Here is a 13201-nt window from a genome sequence, read left to right as displayed (position 1 = left end):
TGGTGCGCGGCAAAAACTGCCTTAGAAAACGCTCTGTTGTGGAACGACGGACGTCGAGGTGATACGGATGGTATTTTGTATTTTGCCTTGACGTCCGATGATGAAACTCAGCTGCAGGTATTAGACCGAACAACTCCTCTGAACACTCTCCATGGTAAATGCGGTAGAAGATGCAGAGAGATCCTACATCTCTACGCAACGCCAAGGGATCAAGCCGCACGGAAAGTGACTGGTCGTCGACGATTCGAACCGCTCTTCGTTGAATACGGTCAAGTGGAAGGAGCTGGTACTGGGGAGCTCCCGCCCAGAGGTGAGAGCAGTACTCCATATGGGGCCGAATTTGCGCTTTATATAGTTGCAAGCGGTGGCCCGGAGTGAAGTACCGTCTCGCCTTGCTGAGCACACCAAGCTTTTTGGAGGCTAATTTAGCCTTTCCTTCCAGATGACCGCAAAACTGAACGTTATTCGATATGTCAACGCCCAGTATCCCGATGCTAGCTGAGGCTTTAAGGAGAGTGTCTTCAAAGAGGGGAGTAGCGACAAAGGGAGTTTTTTTAGCGGAAAACGCGCATACTTGTGTCTTCTTGGGGTTAAATTGGACTAGATTTAGTCTACCCCAGTCCGAGACTCCACGTAGAAGAGTTTCGACTTCAGACACAAGTTTGTTCCGGTACTCATCGACAACAGCCTGAGAAATACCTGCCCGGCCAGTGTAAAAAGTATCCCCAGTGCTGTCGTCTGCATAGCAATGAATGTTGCTAAGCTGCAACATATCATTGATATGCAGAATAAACAGGGTCGGGGATAGGACACAGCCTTGTGGGACACCAGCATTCACAGGTTTCAGGTCGGAGCATGCTCCGTCGATGACGACTTTGATGCTCCGATCAGCGAGAAAGCTGGAAATCCAGTTGCATAATTTCTCAGGGAGCCCATAGGCTGGAAGCTTCGAGAGCAGTGCTCTGTGCCACACCCGATCGAAGGCTTTCGCTATGTCCAAACTTACCGCCAGCGCCTCCCCCTTGGACTCAATTGCCTCCGCCCACCTATGTGTAAGGTATACAAGGAGGTCACCAGCTGAGCGACCACGACGAAAGCCGTACTGAGAATCGCTAATCAGCTGGTGGCCCTCTAGATACCTCAGGAGCTGGCTGTTAATAATGGTTTCCATTATTTTGGAGAACAAGGAGGTTATAGCTATTGGGCGATAGTTGGACGGATCAGAGCGATCGCCTTTTTTAGGGATCGGATGTATCGAAGCGATCTTCCAGCACTTCGGAACAGTGCCGAGCGTGTAAAGGTACCGGAAAAGGCGCGTTAGGACCGGAGCCAACTCAGGAGCACAAGTACGCAGCACAATTGGAGGGATGCCATCGGGCCCGCTCGACCTATGGATGTCCAAGGAAGACAAAGCTTTACGGATAGCACGTTGCCGGAATATAACTTCGGGCATCGTAGTATCACACCGCAATAATGTCGGTGGTTCCTTCCCTTGATCATCCAAAGTGGAGTTCGACGCAAAGAGACAGCCTAGAAGATCGGCCTTCTCTTTCGCGGTATGGGCCAGTGAGTCATCCTCCCTATGCAGTGGTGGAATTGAGGGCTGACAGAAATTCCCTTGGACAGCTTTGGCAAGAGACCAGAAGGCTCGGGTTCCCGAAGGGAGGTGGGCCAATTTCTCACCAAATCTGGCAATGTGCTCTGACTTTGCTTTAGCAATTTCTCGCTTGAAGGACCTGGAGGCTGAATTGTATGCTTTTTTACGTTCGCCGATAGTCACATCACAGGATGTCACCGCTTCTGCCCAGGCTTTAAAGCATTCACGCTTACGGCGCAAAGCCGCTTTGCAAGAACGCCTAAACCAAGGCTGGGACTTGCCACCGACCGGCACCGCAGAGAATGGAATAAAGAGTTCCATACCCTGCAGGACCACCTCGGCGACAGAGTCAGCGTCGGCATCTGGAGTACTCGACGAAAAGCAAATGGGCCCCCAAGGGTAGGACGCAAAAAAAGACCGCATCCCATCCCAATCTGCTGACTTATAGTGCCACACGCGGCGACAGCCCGTGAAGCTAGGCCGAAGAGGGCGCGTGAGCGGCACAATGCTCCGGACCACACAATGATCTGATGAACCCAATGGCGATTCAACAGAGACTTGGTAGTTCTCCGGATGTGAAGTCAGCAGAAGGTCCAACAAAGAGGGTTTATGACCATCCACATCTGGTATTCGCGTAATCGCAGGGACCATTTGTGTCAGGTCGTAGGCTAAAGCAAAGTCGTGAAAGGATCTTCCCGCGTGATCGGTAGTTTCAGAGCCGAGCCAATCGGCATGGTGGGCGTTAAAATCGCCAAGTATCACGATTTCAGCGGTAGGAACCCTTTCGAGCAGGGAATCTGTAGCCATTTGGATGTGCTCAATGAGTCGGTCAGTTTCGGTATTTCCGCTATGGGACCTATACAGGCATGCGTAGAATCGCGGATGGTCATCGCAGTCTACGCGCAGCCAGAGGTTAGATAGGTCCCTTCCTTCAAGCGTCCCGAGGCGACGAGAACAGATATCCTCTCTGACGTACACGCAAACTCCCGCCCGCGGCACAAATGAGTGTTCCAATTTGTACCCCGGGTAGGAGAGGTAGGAAGTATCAGCCGGGGGGGATATCTGAGTCTCGGTAAGAAAGAGCAAGGCCGGCTTCGCAGTCTCTAAGTGGTAGTGGACAGCGTTGATGTTGGAATTGAGCCCCCTAACATTTGTGAAGTCCACGGCGAGTGTGGACGGGGGTGCCTTTGTTAAATTGCTCCGTTTGCCCCGAGAACGACTAATGTTTTTACCGAGCGCAGAATTGCCCCCCCCAGAATACGAAGGGCAGCCTGTGCGTCCACCACCGGGCGCAGAGTGTCCCGGTGTTGGACGCCCAGAGGGGGATTCTCCACCGCGAGCGCGTGTGGTACCCCCCTGGGGTAGATTCTCTTTTTTCTGCACCTTCATATTTTATATGGGGGGGGGGGGATGGGCTCCGGGAGTCTCTCTCACCGCACGAAACGCGAGTACAATAAGGCGAACCTATTGCATCACTTCACGCCGGTTTTCTAAGAGACAGTGGTACTGCCCCGGTCGTGCCTGCCCATTTGGCTGAAGCCCGAAGGCAACAGCATGGCACTCCCACTAGGAAGGGGTTGACTGATTGCGCTGATGAAATAACCTCTGTCACAGGTTATTTCACCAGTGGGCGATGGGGTCGTCACGTCCCGACGCCTATAAAAGTTCATGTGTGCGGCTTGCTATATGTAGGCTTTAACTTCAAAATGTTTGTATAGTGTAACATAGCTAAGGTCTATGAGTAAATAAAATCAGCTTCATTAGTGACCATATAAAACCTCATTCTTCGTTTTATATATTATAACCAAAATAAATGAAATATAAAAAATAAAAAACAAATTAATAAAATGTCAGGGTATTTCATGTATTGAACGAATGAACGAATATCAGTAATAACAACCCTAATGTTGAAGATACTGGGCATAAATTGGTCAACAAAAACTGAGATTTAATCGCTGTAATGACCTATTGTGACCCAAAACTACTTAACCGCACACTTTTGACGCATTAGTAGCTAAGTGTGTGTGATTTATATGTGTAATTATTAATTTCTTTGTGTTTGGAATATGGAGCAGTGTAAACGGCAACGCACTCGCGAGCCTTCTGGCATTGAGAGTGTCCATGGGCGGCAGTATCACTTACTATCAGGTGAGCCTCCTGCCCGTTTGCACCCTGTTCTATAAAAAAAATGGAGTACAGAAGACAATCAGGTTTACGTTATGTTAAATATCATAATATGTTTGACACATTAGCACAGGGCAGTGTAGTCTATTGCATTATACTGTTACATTTGTAAAATAAAGAATTTTAAACAAACATAACATGACAATTAAGCTTAATTCAAACTTATTTAATCTTTAGCATTTTATGCAGCCCCTTATTATAATTTATGCTTAGTGATACAATCTCAGATTCGATTGCCTTCTAAACAACCACATGCGTTTTGACATAATATCATTGATAATAAACGATTCTTTATTTGTTAAATTCATTTAGAACAGAGATTCATATACGAGTATGGTGCCAAATAATTTGTAAAATGTATGTGATTTGTGACAGCTTAAATCAATGATCGCTATCTGTTTGTGACATATTGTTAGCTAAACTTTACGCGCATTGGAATTCAGATTATGCAGACACAGCCGTTTCACATATGATGAATATGGAATAAAAAATGTCTCGTAATAACAAAAGAAATAAGACCAATATTGTCCGAAATTTGAAGCAATAAAGGAAAAACTATGTTCGCCCGGAGCTAAATACACACAAGGGACGATAAAAAATATGATGCTACAAAACCCTGCGGCTTTGGGAATTCAATCGGCACATACCTACTCTCATAGTAAATTAGACAATGGATTGTACAAATAAGTGATAAATAGTATTTATATAACAGCAAGGTTTAGGTCGCATTTTTATATTGATTTTGTCCTAGAAGACGAACATTATTTTTGCAACGGCCTCAAGCTATGCGCTGGTAAGTTACTTAATTTTTTAGAAAAAAAAAATTGCAAATTTTTACCAAATAAAACAAACGTATTATTGAATTCCGTATAAATTTTAGCGGTCGTAATTCTGAAAAATAAAAGAAGGCGCCGTTGTCTGAAGGAAACAGGACAATAAACTGAAGAAGTATAAGTTTTGTCGGATCATCCTCACTATTAATTTGATTAAATTTTATTTTAATCTAATAACTGATGAAATGAATTTCCTTAACACAACTATTATAATCACGTTGATATAATGAGCTTGAGTCTAACATATATTTAACTTATTTTTTTAGGAGGAACGGTAAGCTTTAATTGAAAACCCTAAACAATTACAATTTTTTAATGTAATAGGAGGCAAACGGGCAGGAGGCTCTCCTGATGTTAAGTGATACCGCCGCCCATGGACACCAGAAGGCTCGCAAGAGCGTTACCGGCCTTTTTAGAAATGGTACGCTCTTTTCTTCAAGGATCCTAATTCGAATTGGTTCGGAAATACTTCAGTGGGCAGCTAGTTCCACAAAGCGGTGGTGCGCGGCAAAAACTGACTTAGAAAACCCTCAGTTCAAATACAAATACAAATACAAAATACAAAATACAAATACAAATACAAATGTAAAAAAAAAGGTTACTACTTGGCTGAAGACGTTGAGTTATGATGAAACAGAGGATCTAATAACTGTCATTCTGTAACTCACCCACTTCCCCACACATATACACACACCCACGCATGCATACACACACTTAGAGAGAGAGAGACACACACACTTACACACACACATACACACACACAAACACACACATACACACACATACACACACACATATACACACACACAAACACACACCAAATTTATTTTTAAAACTCCGTTGCACAATGTTTTCTTTAGCACTTAATACTTATTTTCTTCTATTGTAACCTTCGACAATGACATGATTGTACGCGTTCCGGTCCGGTGGTGGAGAGGCTGGTTATCTGTCACTCAGGTCTCCTGTTACAGAGACCAGTCTCTCACATACACTTCCTAATGTTATAATCTTAGTTTAATCATAAAAACCTTATGTATGTGAGAGAAGAAAATAAAGATTACTATTATTATTATTATTATTAATGGAAATTAGTGACTTTATTGAGACTGCAACACGGTGCAGTAAAATTGTTAAACAGTAAGTATCATTTAAGTATTGCTAACAATCAGCGGTGCGGTTACTATACTTCTAGTTTTTCCAGAGGCGAGACGCGCGTGGCAATTTGTAAAAATCGACTGCGCTTCGCAGTGCCGGGTCGGGCGAATAAATAAAATCGATCACATAACCGTTGAATGAATGTGACGTTCACTGAACTTTAATGATTGAATAGGCCACTTCAAAAGGCTAAATTGCTTTTGAAAATGTTAAAATAGTGTTTTGTAAGTATTTTTACGCTTATAACCACGATTCACCCAGTTGAATCTGGCTTGGTTAAGCCATTAGTGGGTGTTGAAACCGCTGCATAATCTATAGTTTTTTTTATTAGACAAAAACATCGTTACCATCTTAATAAGCATGATAAAAAGCACATTACAATCCATCTTTTAAAAAGGTAGAGTCCATTCATACATTCATAATATGTCTTTGTATTTTCTTAGTTTAATTTGTATATCAATCAGTCACTGCTTCACATAATATCCTTTTTCTCCGAATTAAAGTATTTTTTTGTGGTGTTAGGGTTTACTCTGTAACTTTTTTAATATCCGTAGCGCTGATGTCGCGATCGCGAAGACCAAAAGGTCGGTTGGACCGAGTGGGATCGGGATCGCTGTTGCTATGGTTATGGAAGTTTACTGGGTTATCCAGAAGCACAGTAGTCTACTGGGCACTACGCAGGCTTTACGGAGCGATCTCACTGTTCCGAGGATTTCTACACGTTGATCGCTGTTGGTATTGGAAGTTACAGAGTATGGGTGCAGGATTTAACAAAAAAATATATCTACATTGTAACTCGAGGTAGAAAAAAAGGGGTAGTTCTCATGTATCCAGATTCCATTTTCAACAAGAAAGCTAAATCACCTAAGGCAAACGAACTCGTACAATATAATCTTATTTAAGTTAGCCGTACATCAATTACAATTGGACATCCAGCGTGAATACTGTTCTAACTTCGGTAATTACTGTACGGGTTAAAGTTCGAACTGAATGGATGACGCCGCGCTTGTTTATTGTTCAGGTGATGCTCCGAAAAGTTTCATTGCTTAAATGCAACAGTTGTATGTTTAAATGTCTAAGTCAAAATCTGTGCTCCTATTGTCGCTTGAGTAATTACCAACTGCTCATCGGATTATGGGGAAAACGCATTTCTGTATCAGGTTTATTGGTATTACATTTTAAAAATGGGGTTTTCACGTTGTACTGATTTCCAAAAAAAAAAACGTAATTCACTGAACCTTCGTCGCGTTGAAGTTCCAACCTTGGGATCACTGGTCTAAAAGGTGTTTAATTTTCTTTTTGACGTGACGACGTCTAAAAATCGATGAACACCGGTAGCACGCACGAAAAACATGACTCATTGTACCGTTACGCTTATTGTTCCGTTACGCTCACTGTCTCGTTACGCTAATTCTAAGCTCGCACGCAACTATCTCTCTTCTACTCTAAGTATGCAATCATTTCAACAATATTTTGTTATGACGTTGACACGTTAAACTATCGTCCCTAAACCGACTTTACAGACAACCATTTTTTTTTTTCGAAATGAGTACCTTGTCATTAAATTGTACATTTATGACCTGGTACTCATTTCTGGTAATTTTTCAGATTTCCTATTTGCAGACGATATATTATTGGCCTTCTGTGTCCTTTTCGTACTTACCAAATCAAAACAATTATAACCTATTATTTTGGCTTTAAGTTAACATATAACTAATAAAACAAAATATTAATAATATAATATCTAATATATAAAATTCTCGTGTCACAGTTTTCGTTGCCATACTCCTCCGAAACGGCTTGACCGATTTTGATGAAATTTTTTGTGCTTATCCGGTATCTATGAGAATCAGCCAACATCTATTTTTCATCCCCCTAAATGTTAGGGGTAGTCCACCCCTAAATTTTTTATTTTTATTTTTTAGACAAAATTTTTAATTTCTATTTTTTTATGATACAGCATTAAAAAATACATACAACCCCTAATTTTCACCCCTCTACGATCAACCCCTATTTTTTTATTGTAAATGATATACATGGCAAAACGACGTTTGCCAGGTCAGCTAGTAAAAATAATAAATATTATTGGTATTCATTTCATAATAACTTAATTCCATATTCATTACAACGAGAAAAACAGTAGAATTTCCAATTTTCTAATTAATTAAAATGCTCTTTGCTCTTACATTGTGCAGCGCAATCTATTTCTTGGAAACGCTTTCTGCGACACTGTTTCTTTTAACAATCTTAGTTAAGTAGGGCTCTTGTACTTTTTACGTATTTTATTATAAACATTTTCTTGAAACACTAGCGATGCAATTATTATTAAGTACTTTTGTTTTAGATTTCATAATAATAGGTTAGGGAAAAAGTCTTTTCGCATTATAGTATGTATGAATTTGTAATGAAATCTCTTTGGCTATACTATTTGTATCTGGCTGGTTTTGGTATCATTAAAATATGTTTAAATTTTAAAGAAGATAATTCCAAATTCAAATTAGGAAAATGTGTGATTTTCATTTATTTTTCGTACCGTCAAGATGAGTGAATCTAATGAATAAATTCGATACATTTTAGAATTTTTCTACAGAAAAGGTAAAAATGCAAGAACGTGCGAAAAAGGTCTTGGTCAAAGGCCGGTCAGGCTTCACAGACTGTGGCAAAACCCGGGTTAACTCGCAACAAGGTGATGCTGTGTGTGTGGTGGGATTATTAATTATCAGCTGTTAACACCAGGCAGGCACCATCGATTCTGATCCCTACTGCGAACAACTGATGAGATTAAGGCAAGAAGTTGAGAGAAAGCGGCCGGAATTAATCAACCGAAGGGGTGTTGTTTTTCATCATGATAACTCTAGATCTCACACATCTTTGGTCACTCAGCAAAAATTAAGCGAGCTTGGCTGGGAGGTGTTAATGCATCTGCCGTATAGTCCTGACCTTGCACTTTCAGATTTCCACCTGTTTCGATCTCTTCAGAATTCTTTAGGCAGTGTCAGATTAACATCACGAGAGGACTGCCAAAACCAAATGTCGCGGTATTTTGATCAGAACCCCCAATATTTCTATAGCAATGGGATTATGTCTCTACCTACAAGATAGCAAAAAGCTATCGAGCAAAATGGTACATACATACTTTAGTTAAATGTAAATAAACTATATTAAAAAATGTTGTGAATTTTCTTAAAAAATGCGAAGAACCTTTATCCCCAACCTATTATGTAAGATATATATTATATAAGATACTTAGTTATAATATACAATAATATTGTTTTATGATAAATTGCGTAACTACGATATTCGGCTACAAATCATTGCGATCAGGTTATATCCTGAAACGCGCTAACAAAGTTATTCATTTCATTTATAAGATGTATAGAACTTCACTACCTCTGCCAATGGGGCCAGTCAGTGGTTGGACTGGTTGAGGATACTTTTTGGTTGGAGGAACACTTCAATTTATAAACACTTCCTTCTCAATTTTCTTTGAGCTCTATTAGCTCAAAGAGAAACGCTTGGTTATGGAAATACAGGAAAATCTTATACATTATATCGACCGCTACTAAATAAATTCCACGAACGCGAATGTGATTTTAAAGGTAATTTATATTTACATAGTTGTTATTTTATAAAGCTAAATAAAAAAGTAAGTTACTTGGGTGCGTTACAACCACTCATTACCGCGTTGTAACGCACGTGTCTACGATAAACACGTGTGGACTTATGGATTTAAAAATTAATAATTAATAGTAATTGTAGTGTTAAGTATTATTATTCAATAGAGATTTTTTCAATTATTTAAACAAACTAAATCAGTCTAATCAAATGTACATAAACATAACACAAATCATAACTAACATACGAGGAAAGAGTCTTATATTTGAGCCGTTTATTATTTTCTGCCTGCTTAGCTGCCGCGCCAGTTTTTTTGCGTGTTTGTGAAAGGTGAAACGGGGCTAACGTGTTCAAACAAGTAACATCCCATACCAAAGCCGTTGAGGGCGGCGTGACGAAAAAAACGACCTGCCCTGCGATTCTGTAACTCACTTTTCGAACTCACACAGCGGTTTTCGCATCGGCGGTCGCTCTCAAATCAGTCGTGAAGCAGTCATTTTATGATTTGGCATTCTGAAAAGGTGGGAGCTTGTAGTTTATTGTTTATCAGAATGCCAAATCATAAAAATACTGCTTCACGACTGATTTGAGAGCGACCGCCGATGCGAAAACCGCTGTGTGAGTTCGAAAAGTGAGTTACAAAATCGCAGGGCTGCACTCTTTTGGCAATGGCGGCTATGGTGACATCTTACTTCGAAGCCACAGGGACACTTATGGGGAGTACCTATGGGCACTTCGAATTGACTCAGGGTCCAAAAGTGTGCCAGTGTTTGTTTGTTTTATGTTTGCTTATGGTTTTTGTTAACGTATTAATAATTAATTTATTGCTTAAAATGCTTTGTATTTTACCGCCATCTGTTCATTATCATTTGAACTTTGAGAACATTTTAATTTCAGATCTTTTTTTATTTACCTGCCATCTGTTGAATATTATTTGAACTGCAAAAGATGATTTTTATAAAATACTGAAATATGTATTTACTTAGAAAATAGAGGGCAATGAAATGAAACTTGCATTTCATTTAATTGGTACAGAACAACGCTTACTCTAGTTCTTTATCATTAAATAACAGATTGGATGAGTTTATTACTTCAATTATATCTATAATTGAAGTAATAAACTCACTAATCTCTCTTTCTACACAATATATACCTTAATTATTTTGCAAAATCTTTATTTCTACCTATGGATTTCAGACATGATCTGAGTTCGACTCATGAGAAACAATTGTCTTAGGAAAGTCTAAAAAGTCTATATGAAGAAAAGATAAAGCAAAAATAAGTCCGTCACTTTCCATATTTTACACACAATATTGAATTTAATAAAATGCCTAATCCGCTTAACTCGTGTATCAAAGTGGCGTAAAATCTGTCCAATGTACAAAAGTGTCCATTTTCAATACTTTTTTACATTTTTAGCAAAAATTGTTAACCGAATAAAATGAAATAAAACAGCGACGGATAAATGGACAGGCGTCGAACAGTGTCTAAATGAATTGAAAAGTTTGAATTGATTGGATACTACAAAGTAGAATCGTTAATGGTCTGCCTAAAATACTTCATTGTTTTTTAAGATAAATGATATGTTTTACTTTTATCCAAACACAGAAGGGAACTAATGTATATCTGTAGACCTATCTGCTATCTCCATTTATACATAGTTTCGGTAGATTTTTGTTAAGAGAAGAAGGGGCAAACAACCAGCATGCTGTTGGGTAGAGGTCTCGCGAGTGCGTTGCTGGTATTTTAGGAATTGGTACGCTCTTTTCTTAAAAGACCCTAGGTCGAATTGGTCCGAAAATACGTTCCACGTAGTAGTGATGCGTGTCAAAAACGGCCAGTCGTAGAACGATGGAGGTCGAGGTGATACGGGTGGAATTTCGTATTCTGCCTCGACGTCCGATGATAATACTCAGTTGTAAGTAAATCCAAAGTATTAAACCGAACAACTTCACTGGACACTATCTGTGGTAAATGTGGTAGAAGTTGTTGGATAAGATAAGTAAAAGTATAGTAAAAATATGTTTAGTTATAATAACCACGTGAATAACGTTTTTACAAGCTCAATTAAAGCAGATCACAGAAACGGTGCCAACTGCCGCAAAGACCAATAAATAGTTACTACAGGATTATAATTATTATATAAATTAGTTTGCATAAGATGGGTTGGTCATGGCGTTAGCCGTTGTTAGCCGTTACTAGACATCTGTGAAAAGTCATTCTAGGAGTATCACAGACATTTTTAACAGGCACTTAGTGCAGGCTCAGTAAGGTCCTCATTTAAGTTGACATGTGATCATTTTCTATCTTTTTTGAAGTTATTGAAGTTATATTTCTTTAGGCGCGTTATTAAAAATTGATGAGAGTGAAATTTTACGATGCGCGCGCACCGTGACACAAAATTAACAGAATGAACTTGCCCACGGAAGATGCTACGGCATTGGACATAATTTAAAAATAACATTCGAATAATAATAGAATTTATGTTACACTTAATGTAAGAGAATAATAATAAATATTTATTTATTAAATTTTTCAAATGTAAACTGAACTTTATTGACTATAATGACTCCTTTTCCAGTCTTTGATTATTTACTTGTAATTAATTATTTGTATGCAATCAAAAACTATTTTTAATAATGCCAAAGAGTATAACTTCTTACTTAACTTTATTTTTTATCCACCCCTTAATTTTTATATCTGTATTTTGTAGTATTTTACTGCTTCTTTATTGGTGATTACAAGTTCAAACAGTATTTAGAAATTTTCGTGAATGTCGTTGGGTTGTATGCATTTTTTTATACATCGTCCGATTTACAGATAAATATTTGTTTTTACAAACACATTCGGATCTAATTCATCAGAATACCATACATTGTTCTACTATGCGGCCGTAGCTTTGGAATGATTGCGCTAAGAATCGTTTGTGGCTGAGAGCTTATATGAAATCCAGATGGAAAGAATATTATTTATGGTTCATGGATAAGGCTTTATTTGAAATTATTTAAGTGGCCTACATAATTTATAACGAAGACACACAAATAATATAGAAAACATGTATCGATAAGTAAATAATCTTATAAATATTTTTTTAAAATTATTATCCTAAATACACACACAACAATTGCAGTAAATGTGTTTCATTAATAATATAACTTAACTTGTAATTAAAAATACGTCTTTTTTTATATTCTACTTACCTACTAAAGCTACGGTTTCCTAGAAAAGCGGTGCCGTTATCTAACGGCCGTTATGTAACGTTGGGTGACGTCACCCATACGTTGTATATAAATAACATCGGAGTAGGTTTTCTAAAGAACGTTGAGTGTCACCGTAAAATAGGTGCTGTCATATGCATAACGGCCGTCATAGCGGTGATAAGTAGTAGTTCAACGTTTTCCGCGTGTAGTTGTAGTTTAATTAATACTACTATTTGGATGAGCGAAAATGTTGAACAATTAATTGATTTTGTTAAAAATCATGAAGCTTTGTACAAAATGAAATCCAAAGAGTATCTACAGACAAGTTCAGATGAAAAAAAATTGTGGAACGAAATTGGAATAACACTTCAAAAATACGGTCGCACTACTTTCTAGGAAACCACAGCTTGGCCACCGTAAAGACGGCCCTTATTAACAACCGTAAAATGACGACCGTTAGTTAACGGCACTGCTTTTCTAGGAAACCGTAGTTTTATTCTACATACAGCTGCCGCTTTAAAACAAGGCCTTATTTACTTAAATGTTTCATGTTATATCAAAAAGTTATGTAATATTAATTTAGCTAATATAAGTACAAACTAAAGCCTCTAAAATCT

The sequence above is a fragment of the Pieris napi genome, chromosome 7 (genome assembly GCF_905475465.1).
Source record: "Pieris napi chromosome 7, ilPieNapi1.2, whole genome shotgun sequence".
Taxonomy (NCBI): domain Eukaryota; kingdom Metazoa; phylum Arthropoda; class Insecta; order Lepidoptera; family Pieridae; genus Pieris; species Pieris napi.
Note: the sequence above shows the minus strand (reverse complement) of the source record.